Source organism: Rhinopithecus roxellana, chromosome 17 (genome assembly GCF_007565055.1).
Source record: "Rhinopithecus roxellana isolate Shanxi Qingling chromosome 17, ASM756505v1, whole genome shotgun sequence".
Lineage (NCBI taxonomy): Eukaryota > Metazoa > Chordata > Mammalia > Primates > Cercopithecidae > Rhinopithecus > Rhinopithecus roxellana.
The window spans coordinates 97,350,283-97,362,929 of NC_044565.1; the positions used below are offsets into that span (position 1 = coordinate 97,350,283).

Genomic DNA, 12,647 nt, shown 5'->3' on the forward strand with positions numbered 1-12,647 from the left:
CTTCTATCTCAGACTGGCTTCATGCTCAGACAATTTGGTCTCCATTCTTCATTGGTAGGGAACATTAGGCCATTAGGTAAAGGAAGGGACCTGTTGTGTGTGTGTGTGTGTGTGTTTTCTTTCTTTCTTTCTTTCTTTCTTTCTTTCTTTCTTTCTTTCTTTCTTTCTTTCTTTCTTTCTTTCTTTCTTTCTTTCTTTCTTTCTTTCTTTCTTTCTTTTTTTTGAAACAGTCTTGCTCTGTCACCAAGCTGGAGTGCAGTGGCGCGATCTCGGCTGGCTGCAACCTCCTCCTCCTGGGTTGAAGCGATTCTCCTGCCTCAGCCTCCCGAGTAGCTGGGACTACAGGCGCACACCACCATGCCCGGCTAAGTTTTGTATTTTTAATAGAGACAGGATTTCACCATGTTGGCCAGGATGGTCTTGATCTCTTGACCTTGTGATCCGCCTCGACCTCCCAAAGTGCTGGGATTACAGGCATGAGCTACTGTGCCTGACCAACCGTGTGTGTTTCTAAACAAAAAACCAAATTTGAAAAGAACCATGAATATGCAAGGAGGGCCTGGACCCTGTTAGAAGCCCTCAGAGGCATGACTCCAGCTAATCCTTAGCTTCCAGGGGTGAACCCAAATGTGTAGCAGGTGCTTGGTTTGATTCCCCGCTTACTCCTGAATTCTTGATCTACTCAGCACTAGTCTCCCTTTAGGGGTTTCACCTACTTTACTTGAAAGCTATTGACCTAAGATTGCCTGCGCAGATAATTTCCTGTACCCACTAACATGGATTAGATTTAAGTTTATTGAGTGCAGAGATGACATTTAAAACTTCTCTGTATCATTCACAGCACCTAGCCCAGAATGGAGTTCAAAAGTATTCATTCAATCATTGCCCCAACCAGTGGGATAAGCTGAGCTGGCAGGACCCGTCTCCAACCTCTCCTTGTCCCTCCCAGCTACTCCTGATAAGCGGATTGAGGATATCGTGTGGAGGATCACAGCCTAGAGCAAACAACGCTGTCTCTGATGAAGGGGATGATGATATTACTAATATCAACCTCAAGAATAATGTTTACAAGTGCTTCCACCTCTGGGCCATGTGCTGTGTTTAAGTACTTATGTGCACTATCTCATTTAATCCTTAAGAAATCCTCCAAGGTATGTGCTAAATGAGTGTCATGATGCACCTTTTACACACAAGAAACCTGAGGCTTTGGGAGAATTAGAAATGTGGATCTTAGAGCCCAGGCCCTGAGTCAGCAGGAAAACCTACACTTCTCCTGGTCCTGTGGTCTTGATCAGCTGTGCTGGTGCAGTCAGCACAGAGTGGCGGCTTTGAAACATACATCTTCTCACAAAGGACCATTGTTTCCAACAGAGGGATCAGAATAGCGCTGCTCCTGTCTTCTGGGTTGATGTCAACAGTCTGGGTGGACCAGGGTCTTATCCCCATCTACAGCTGAGGAGGCTGAAGACAATTTGATAGAAGCTGCACTTCAGTGACCACAGGCACACACACAGAGTCTGCACAGGTTCACCCAAAGATCTATCTCCAAAAGCTGAACTTTTCCTAGAACAGCCATCATATCGGGCTTTATTCCACATTTGTTTTTACCTTGCTGCTTCTCCTGAAGAAAGTCCTATGACAAAAATTGGCAATAAAATTATTAACCATAATCATTTTTATCTTATACCAACTCACTTATGTTTAGTAACCACTAAAGTAGGTGAGTTAAAAATAACCTCGTATTCTATCTCTCCTTCTAGGTGATTGGTGTCTCTTTCCATTCAAAATCAGAGAAAATACCAAAGCTCAGCCGTGATCTTCCTTCTAGAGGCTTGTTGGAACTCCAAACACATACCCCTGACAGATACAACAGGGATTAATGAGCCATGACCAGAAGTTTGATTTTTCTGTCAAGTGCTCCCATCCGTCTTTAATAAACAGAAGAACAACATAAACTCCATTGCCTGCTTTCCACTGCTGAAACTGAGCTGGCTGTTCCTGGTACTGTGTGTGTTGAGCTGAGTTATGATTCTAAATGACTTGACAAACGCTTTTACAAGCCCCTTTGGTCTGCTACTCTGGTGACTGCCTTTGTTCCCCAAGTTCCATTTCTTTGCCTCTGTTCAACGTGGGCAGCTCAGTGCTTTGCCAGTGGAAACCGTCAAATGTAATATCGCATTTACAACTAAATGACTTCAATTTAGTGTCACTGGTGCACTATCTGTGGTGTAAAACTGCCAAAATACCCACTGTTTTTCCTTTAAGCCATGCTGTGTGCTTTTTTGCAGAAGGCTGTCTCCTGCGAGGACCAGAAGTTGAGCCAAGGCACAGGGAACCTACAGTAGCAGATGGTAAGAACCAGGTATGATCGCGGAGCAACGCCTGATGTCATGGCACTCTTCCTCTATTCTGATGAAGCTGTATTTTGTTTCAGGAAAATATCTGTCCTTAACAAAAATAATTGCTCAATCCACGTTCACTGAAAAACTGTGTTGCTCAAAAAAAGAGAGGTTTATATTGCAAAGATTATTAAGAACAAGAATGTATTTCTTTTCTCTTTTCTTTTTCTTTTATCTTCTTGTTCTTGCAAAATAAACTAGGATTTATGTGGGACATTTATTTCTTTATTCCCTATGATTGTTGCTGAAAAGACTGGCTGCCTTAAACCAAGCTGACCACAGGATGTCCCCAGTGTTCCATGAAAATTCCACTGAAAGGGCATTTACCTGGTAATGCAAAACTTGATTCTTAAAGAAGAAAGGTCAGAGCACGTAGATGTGGTCACATCTACAATTTCAAACAAAATCTGGTTTTGCAGAGGCAGCCTCAGTGTCATCAGATAAAAATCAAAGCAGATCTGAATGGAGTTTGTCCTTGAAGAAGAGAGTGCCACCTACAAGTAAAGCCACTAAACTTAACAGCCCAGAGCTGCTATTTAATTGCCCCTGAAGAGAAGTCACCCTGAGGTGGAGTTAATAACCAATACTAGATCTTTTTTTTCTTTCACTTTAATTTTCTTTGAAGGCTTCATGCTCAAGCGACGTGGTGACCAATATCTAATGAAAATATGCTGCTCAAATACCTTCTTTGGGCTGGCATATTTAGCAAATCCCAAAATGAGAGTCTGAAGGAGCCCAAAAGAGAAAATATTTGAAAGAATCATGAATATGCAGCTAAACTTATTGAGTTAACACATTTTAAAATAGAAATGAGTTAAATATTTAACTCAATCTGCTCTGGCACAAGGGCAGGGGTGACATAGCCATGGTGCAAAAAAGCAGCTATGGACTAGGTATTTAACAGAAGATTCCCAGGGAAGGCAGTGGGAAAGGGCAGATCTGTCACTGAACTCATGGAGGCACCGTGTGGAACTGCGTGTGTGAAACATTTCCTTCTGTCTTTTCATGGATTGATAGGTCACAGAGTTCAGTGCTAGGTCAAGCCACCCAAGGACCACGGCAACTCGTCAGCCTCCTCTCTGGCCTGGATGATCCCAGGTTCAAGCAGATTTCTGTTGGTTTATGTTATCCAAGCTTCGTGAGTTGAGTCAACAAGTATATCACACTGATCATTTCCACTGGTGGTATAATAGCCCTCACCTCTGCTTGATTTTAACTTGTCTACAGACTGTGAGTGTCTATTCCGTACTGGGGAACAGTCACAGAGCATGCAGCTTCACCTCAGTGAAAGTATTCAAGGGTCTGGATAGAGCCTGTTTCCCATTCTTTTCTTTTTTAATTAATTACTTTTTATGTATAATTGACATAGTAAGTGAACATATTTATGGGATACAGTGTGATGTTTCAATGAATGTATACACTGTATAAATGATTAACTCAAGGTAATTACCATATTCATCACTTTAAACATTTATCATTTTTTTGTGGTGATAATATTCAAAATGTTCTCTTCTAGCCATCTTGAAATATACAGAACATTGCTATTTGCTATAGTCACCGTACTATGTAATAGAACACCGCAATGTATTCTTCCATCCTAACTACAACTCTGTATCTGTTGATCAACCTCTTTTGTTTCCCCTTACCCCTCCCCTCTCCAGGCTCTGATAACCACTATTCTACTCTCTATTTCTATTAAGGCAACTTTTTGAGATTCCACTTATGAGTGAGATCATGCAATATTTGTCTTTCTGTGCCTGGCTTATTTCACTTAATAATGTCCTCCAGGCTGATCCCTTTCATTTATATACCTGTGTATACAAATCTGAACTTCTGTTATTTTAAAACTCTTGATGGAAGCCGTGCTTCTACTGATGTGGAGGCTGTTATGAGCTGAATTGTATTTCACCAAATTCCCACGTTGAAGTCCTAACCCCCAGTACTTCAGAATGTGATGGTATTTGGGGATACGGTCTTTAACAAGCTAAGGTTAAAGCTTGTCATTGGCATAGGCCCTAATCCAATGTGACTGGTGTACTTATAAAAAGAGGAGATTAGGGCACAGACATGCGCAGAGGGAAGACCATGTGAGGACATAGGGAAAAGGTGGCATCTACAAGCCAAGGAGAGGGGCCCCAGAGGAATCGACCCTGCCCACACCTTAATCTCTGACTTGGAGCCTCCAGAATTGTAAGGAAATAAATCTCTGTTGTTTAAGCCACTCACCCTGTGGCACTTTGTCATGGCAGCCCTAGCAAATGCATATAGAGGCAAAACATTTCAGTATGGTAGTACTAGTTATGTATTATTAGTCACTAGCTCTTTGGTTAAACATAGCTCTCCTAGGCCAGGCGTGGTGGCTCACACCTGTAATCCCAACACTTTTAGAGGCCAAGGTGGGAGGATTACCTCAGGTCAGGAGTTCAAGACCATCTCTACTAAAAATACAAAAATTAGCCGGGTGTGGTGGTGCACGCCTGTAATCCCAGCTACTCAGGAGGCTGGGGCAAGAGAATTGCTTGAGCCTAAGGGACAGAGGTTGCAGTGAGCCAAGATTGTGCCACTGCACTCCAGCCTGGCCAACAGAGTGAGACTCTGTCTCAAAAACAGAAACAAAAACAAAACAAAACAAAAAACAAAGCTCTCCTAACTCAATAATAATGGCTGACATCAACTTAGAACTTGGTAAATTCTGCGTATTCTACCAAGAGATTTACATATATTAATTCAGATAATCATCAAGGTAACCTTCTGAGGTTGAAAGCCCCATTTTTCAGATGAGAAAACTGAGGTGAACACCCCCGTCCCATCAGCCTCTAGGACCTACACTTGACGACTAGCACAAAATCTTCCAAACCATGGGGAGGGATATACAAGAAAAAAACAAACAACCCCATCAAAAAGTGGGGAAAGGATATGAACAGACATTTCTCAAAAGAAGACATTCATACAGCCAACAGACACATGAAAAAATGCTCATCACCACTGGCCATCAGAGAAATGCAAATCAAAACCACAATGAGATACCATCTCACACCAGTTAGAATGGCAATCATTAAAAAATCAGGAAACAACAGGTGTTGGAGAGGATGTGGAGAAATAGGAACAATTTTACACTGTTGGTGGGATTGTAAACTAGTTCAACCATTATGGAAAACAGTATGGCAATTCCTCAAGGATCTAGAACTAGATGTACCATATGACCCAGCCATCCCACTACTGGGTATATACCCAAAGGATTATAAATTATTCTACTACAAAGACACATGCACACGTATGTTTATTACAGCACTATTCACAATAGCAAAGACTTGGAATCAACCCAAATGTCCATCTGTGACAGACTGGATTAAGAAAATGTGGCACATATACACCATGGAATACTATGCAGCCATAAAAAAGGATGAGTTTGCGTCCTTTGTGGGGACATGGATGCAGCTGGAGACCGTCATTCTTAGCAAACTATCACAAGAAGAGAAAGCCAAACACCGCATGTTCTCACTCATAGGTGGGAACTGAACAATGAGATCACTTGGACTCGGGAAGGGGAACATCACACACTGGGGCCTATCATGGGGAGGGGGAGGGGGGAGGGATTGCATTGGGGAGTTATACATGATATAAATGATGAATTGATGGGTGCTGACGAGTTGATGGGTGCAGCACACCAACATGGCACAAATATACATATGTAACAAACCTGCATGTTATGCACATGTACCCTAGAATTTAAAGTATAATAAAAATAAAAGAAAATAAAAAAAAACTTCAAAAAAAAAAAAAAAAAGGTAGAAAAAAATTGTGCCATTTTCTTCGTATTCCTGTTTTATCTGCTAACTTCTGACACAGTATTTTTGCCTCTTGTGGGTAAATCTTGAATAGAATATACTTGCCCTACACATACGCTGATTACCCAAGAGTTAAGCTTGATTTCCACTCTTTAATCATGCGGCCACACCTTTTCCCTCTTTTAGGGCACATCTATACCCATGGGTATATTCCACATTATTTAATCTAATCTTCCAAATTACCTACTAGCGCCAAATCCCCGTGGATTGTATGAAGAAGGTCAGGCTGGACAGGGGCGAGCGGGACACGGTGAGCACTGAGTGAGTGAGGCCAGTGACTGGGCATAACCCAGTTGGTGGATCCATGATTCACATGGAATCGGAGATCTGTGGAGCTGGGCAGGCCTTATAGATCTTCTGGTTCATTTAATTCATGGTTCCATTTCAGCACTCATCACAGTCTGGACTGATTTAGAGTGGGCTGTGTGTGTGTGTCTTCCCTTCCCATCCCTGAAACAGGGTTCCCTGCAGACACACTGCAGGGAGAGAAGCACCAAGAACTCCTCCTTTAGCAGCAGTACACACTGACACTCAGGGATGTGTCCTTGGGTTTGTAACTTGCCAGGGTGTACAGCTAGTGCTGGACCAGCCCAGAGGCTGGCTTGGCTCATAGTCCAGTGCTGTTTCCATGACAACACACAGTCTCATAGAAATATCCAAATTTATTTTTTAAAAAAGATACACTGGGCTGGGCACAGTGGCTCATGCCTGTAATCCCAGCACTTTGGGAGGCCGAGGTGGGCGGATCACGAGGTCAGGAGATCAAGACCATCCTGGCTAACACGGTGAAACTCCGTCTCTACTAAAAATACAAAAAACTAGCCGGGCGTGGTGGCGGGCGCCTGTAGTCCCAGCCACTTGGGAGGCTGAGGCAGGAGAATGGCATGAACCTGGGAAGTGAAGTTTGCAGTGAGCCAAGATCACGCCACTGCACTCAAGCCTGGGCGACAGAGCAAAACTCCGACTCAGAAAAAAAAAAAAAAGATACACTGATAGATAATTATTCTTATCACAAAGGAATACGTTACTGTGAGGAAGGATTCACTGTCTAGGACTATGAGCTTTGTAAGAAAACAGGGGCATGAGCTTGAAACCAAACTTGAAATTGAAAAATAAAAAGCAGCAACTAGACATTCACTACCTCAAAAATAGAGAAAAGCATATTGACCTTCTGGTTTTGAAATTGTTTAATAACTGGAAACTAGTTTCAAACTTGAGTTTGGCATAGTTTTAAGAACTCAGTCAAGAGGAATGCAAAACCCTATTTTTAAAATACAGCTGCTACATTTTTAAGGCAACACCATCAATCTGCAGTGGAGGGAAACATACGAAGGAAATGTACTTTAAATGTCTTATAACTAATGTATGTACAAAGTAAAATATAAAGAAAATTTGTTTAGTTTTAACAATCGCAGAGTATTAAAAACATCCATTTTTAAGGATTACGGAAAATATCCAGGTCATTATTTGCTCAACTCAACCAGTTAATTATGTGAATGTCTATTTCAAAATACCCAGCCGGAATCTCAGGGGATCCGTGTGAGTGTTCTATCTTATGACTCTTTATAATAATAAAAATAAGCAAAAAGTAAATACAATTTGGGTTTAAATAGCTTTCCTCTTTCCTCTGGCCACTTGGGCCTTCGTATTGTTTAATTAATCTGTTCGTTTCTGGTGAGACCATCTCTTGGCCACGCTTTGGGATACTTAGGTTTCCTGGAGTATAGAAGAACAGTCCGTGTGGTTTCATACTGAACTGTGCGGTTGGAGGGGGCTCTGCTGCAGTCCTTCTGGACACATTCCTCCTCCTATCTTGTGTATGATAAGAGATTTGATCAGCTCTTAAGCAGCTTCTGCCTGTTTTCGGCATCTACAGTGCATCACTTTCCTGGCTGGACTCACCGGCTTAGAGAAAGCAAACAACTTAGAAAAATCACAAAGCACAGTGCAGGTGCCCCACTGGATGGAGGGGACACGTTTTTGCAGTTATCTGCTGCTGTGTTGGGTGTTAACTTCTGTAACTGAATATTTAAGCCTGGGAACTTTCTTGGTTTTCGCCCTCACATCGGGCATTATCTGGCCTTCCCCTGGAGGGTGACTTGTGCGGGTGGGGTGGGGTGGAGGGAGAGGAGCGCGAAGGCAGGGATGACTGCCCACCTTGGATGCCTTTTCCAGCACGATGCGCTGACTAATGAGCAGAGGCCACTGCTGAAGAGCAAGGCTGGGTCTCCTTTTCCGGAGACTGAGCCCATTACCCTCTCGGCCCCACTAGCCTACAGGCACCCAGCCTGCCTCCCAAATGGATGACTTCCGGCTCGCCATGCCGCTCCCTGTCCTGGTGCCAGTGGCCGTGAATAACCTTGCTTTTGTGTGTATTTATTTTATTTTGAATTTCTCCACCCTGGATCTTTCCACCTCCAAACCCCACCCCCTGCTTGCCGGCCCCATGTGGTGATGTTTCTTGAAATGTTAGATTCTTTCTTCCTCTATCCCCCCTCCAGTTCTGGAAGCATTTTGTTTCTGTACTGCTTTGTGAAGCTGGTGCTGAGTCCAGATCCTTGGGGCTTTAAAGTTGAATTAATTATTAAACAGGAAGGGAGCAGTACTTTCAGCAGGCGCCAAGTAACTATACTTAAACTGCAACCTGGCACTGTTTTTCCCACCCTTGTGCTGTGGTTTGCTGAAGGCAACTGGAGATTTTTACTCTAGTTTTAATCAAGCATTTCTGTAAGTTTTCAGGCAGTTAAGATTTGGCAGCAAAGGGCTGGGAAGTCAGTCTTCATCACCTCCTGACCCGTTTGGCCAAAGACAAAATTAAAACAAAATCAGAAATACTTTCCCAGTTCATAAATCAATCTGAACTTGCCCACTCTCTACGGGTTGCTTTTCCTGAGGACAGGGTGGGCTTTTCTCTCAAATATATGTATTTTTTTTATTGATTAGCTCCCATTTGTAGAGAATGGTGCTTTTCAAATAAAACCATCAGAACACTGGCTTTAGTTGCTGTGTGATTGTTACAATCATTGCTTTCATTTAGGGGCTATGTTGAAGATATGAAACCCTTATTTAAAAATATACTCAGGAAGGCTGGGTGCAGTGGCTCATGCCTGTAGCCACAGAACTTTTGGAGGCCAAGGCAGGAGGATCACTTGGGACCAGGCGTTTGAGTCCAGCCTAGCCAACATAATGAGATCCCCATCTCTAAAATAATGACACATTAGCCGGGCATGGTGGTACGCCTGTAGTCCTAGCTACTCAGGAGGCTGAGGCGGGAGAATCACTTGAGCCCAGGAGTTTGAGGCTGCAGTGAGCTAGGATATTGCCACAGGACTCCAGCCCGGGCAACAGAACAAGGCACTCTCTCTAAAAATAATAAGAGTAATAATAAAGTAAAAATAAAAATACATGTGAAGACACACAGCAGAATTTCTTACTTTTCTGAGGCTGGGCATTGATGCTTTTCAGAAATTCGCAACTTGATGGAGTTGGTGGGTCAGCTTAGATACTGAATATGGGCATTCTCGCAGAGCTGTATGAATGAGACAGTGGCTGTGCTCTAAAGAAACCCAAAGCCTTCCTAAAGGTATCAAACGAATACCCTTAAATGACAGCAAGACGCTTTCTGGAGGCTGCCCCTGCAGAGGGCTGGCCCTCTGATTTTCACCTGGCTCCTGGCATTTGGTGGTGGGCCTTTCCCAGTCTCGGCTGACTGCTCTGCAGGAAGCTCGCTAGGAAGTGCTCCGCTCAGCTCCATTAAGTCTCACCCTGTAGCTGAGCAGCGGTGCAGGCTGTCGGGGTGGGGAGGGAGGAAGAGCTATCTGGGTGCAGCTGGGTGCGTAGGCAGGAGTGTGAAGCAGCTTCAAGAGGAAAGAGAACAAAGATTTGGTTAAAAATTTAGACTCATGCATATAAATTTGGAACAGGGCAAAAAAAAGTAAGCCCAACGCGCACAACCCTCCCGCACCCCTTCCAGTTGGCTTGTGGTGAAGTGTGCATGTGAGAACAGCTCAGAACCGAAACACGGTACACTCATGTCACCCCTAACGATGTGCTGGGAAACCTTGCAACAGATATATCCTTAGAACTTTTAAAAATGAGAGACATTCTGTGAGCCTTCAGTCCAAATACTATTTTTTTGGACTTATTTTCTATTCAGGGATTAAAAAAAATGTATTCTTGCTGACAATTCTTAATTAAAAAAAAATTAAACGTTTTACTCGTACATATAATCTATGTCTTCACTGTGTGATTTCCATCCGTCAACAGATTTAATTATAATAAATTAATAAATGTACTTACAATAAGCAAAAAACTGTGGTCCACTGGCTTATTGAAAATGTTAGTTAGGAGAAACCAGATAAATGTACACTTCTAGGAATTTAAGCTCAAAATTTCAAGCACCATTATTTTTTCTGAATTGTCACCTTTTCCAGGGACTGATCCTTTCTCCATAAATCATCCTCTGACCTTGGTGCTGAGATTGTCGTGCGGCTTCCACTCTCAGGATGTCAGGTTTGGTCATATTATTTAGGATTCTATCATGGCCACATTGCACTTCTAACCACAGGAAATAATTTAAAACCCAGACTGGAAATGATGTATTCCTCATCAACCAATATTTGGAAAATATATTTATTAAATGCACAACTTTTGTACAATTTCTATCTGTTCTTTATGTCCTATTTTCTTTCCAGAAAACATATTCTGCACTGGTTTTAAAATCACATGACAAGATTTCTAATCTTTGAGCAAAAGTCCTCGTCTTTTATATTTGGAAATGGGTTGATACTCTTATCCCTCACCCATGGGAAGTTTGCAATATAAAATTTTTTAAAATACTTTATTTAAAATAACCTTCCAACAGCTGGCCTAGTCTTCTATGTTTAGATATTAGAAAACACTTGAAAAGCACTTTCACTGAGTTGAAAAGGAAAACTAGTCAACAATAATCATAACAACCCTTTAAACAAAAAAAAGGATACGGAGAATACCAAACAGGCATGCACTGCGTTGTAAAAGCGTTTTTCTTTCCCTAGTTAAGGCTAACTCTAAAAATATTGTGTATACCCACCTATGGTTTCCTGAGGACTTTCTTCCCAGTCTGCTGAAAAGCAAAAGTTAGGAAATTATGTCTGATTTGTGTCAAATATGTTCCAAAGAATGATGAGGTTTTCCTTTCACTATGAGGAGTATTCATGGAGGAAGTCGTCCTCTGAGCAGTTGTCACCTTTTCTTACATGGTATTCCCAACTGCAATGCCAGGCAGTGGGGGCTTTGCCACCGTGGGAGCAGCTCCATTTCCTGGGTGAGCCCAGGGCCTGCCCAGACGTCGGCCATCTCTGCAGGTGTATGGGCTGCGGCCCTAGGCAAGACTGTCTCTGCCTTCCCCAAAGGTCTCTGAGCCCTTCTGCGGCCCAGATGGTTCCAATTTGAGGCCTACATTCAGTGCTGGAGCTGTATTGAGTTTCTTCCCTGAAACCAACAAAACCTGCTTCAGCATTTTGCTTGGATTAAAATATTTGTCTCTTTTTTTCACAGGGCAGAAGGAGGACTCCTGAAGCCTCCGAAGGAAGGAAATCATTACAGGGCCCTACAGAAGTAGGTCATGTGCTACAGCTGCTCATAGTTTAACAGGAAGAAACATGGGACCTCAAACCTGGAACACGACTCTTTCAAAATGCTTGTGAGCAACCCAAGAAAAACATCCTCCCGAGGCTTATCTAATAACCATGATCTCTAATCGTCTCAATGTGTGCCCAGGTTTCCTTAGGAGTTTGCACCCACTTCTCAGAGCTAACGAGATGCCGAAAAATAACACAGCAAAAAGTAATGAAGGAGATTTAATAGTTTGTGTTAAAGCTAATATGGTCCATTAGGAGCTGTCATTTTTATAAACAATGAGGATATGTTACCCTCTTCTTTGGTGTAAAGTCATTCCGTGCAGGACCTGTAAACATTCGGTAATGATCTGTAGAACATGCATGACTGGCAATTAAAGCGCCACTTGAAAAGTCTGCTTTCCTCACATATTTGGTTTCTTGCTAAATAAACTTGTAAAGTTCATACATGTGTACGCATATGCTTACATTATAAAAAAAGGTGTGCATTTCATTAAGAAAATCAACGAACAGATATCTTATAAGTGTTTTTGGTTCCCATTAGCTTGAGAAATATCAGAAGTGATTAGTTAAATGAGGAGCATAGGTTCTGTTTTTTAGTGCATACTATAATAATAAAACAACCAGTCTTTTATGGTAGCTTAGTGAGATAAAATTATAGTTCACAATGTCATGAAAGGCATGATTACTGATTACAATCTTTGAAAGTTACAAGTAAAAAAGCTTCTATAAAACCTATCTATTGCAAAAAAAGTACATTCTACAGTGATTCAGATATATTG

General features: G+C 42.2%; 1 long non-coding RNA gene across 1 annotated transcript; it reads left to right on the forward strand.

Annotated features, from left to right (window-relative positions):
* The first annotated feature begins 2,285 nt into the window (after positions 1-2,285).
* On the forward strand, positions 2,286-12,310 carry LOC104660574. The gene is made up of 2 exons (XR_747726.2): positions 2,286-2,362; positions 11,786-12,310. It is a non-coding gene; the product is annotated as an uncharacterized LOC104660574 (long non-coding RNA).
* Positions 12,311-12,647: the final 337 nt, after the last annotated feature.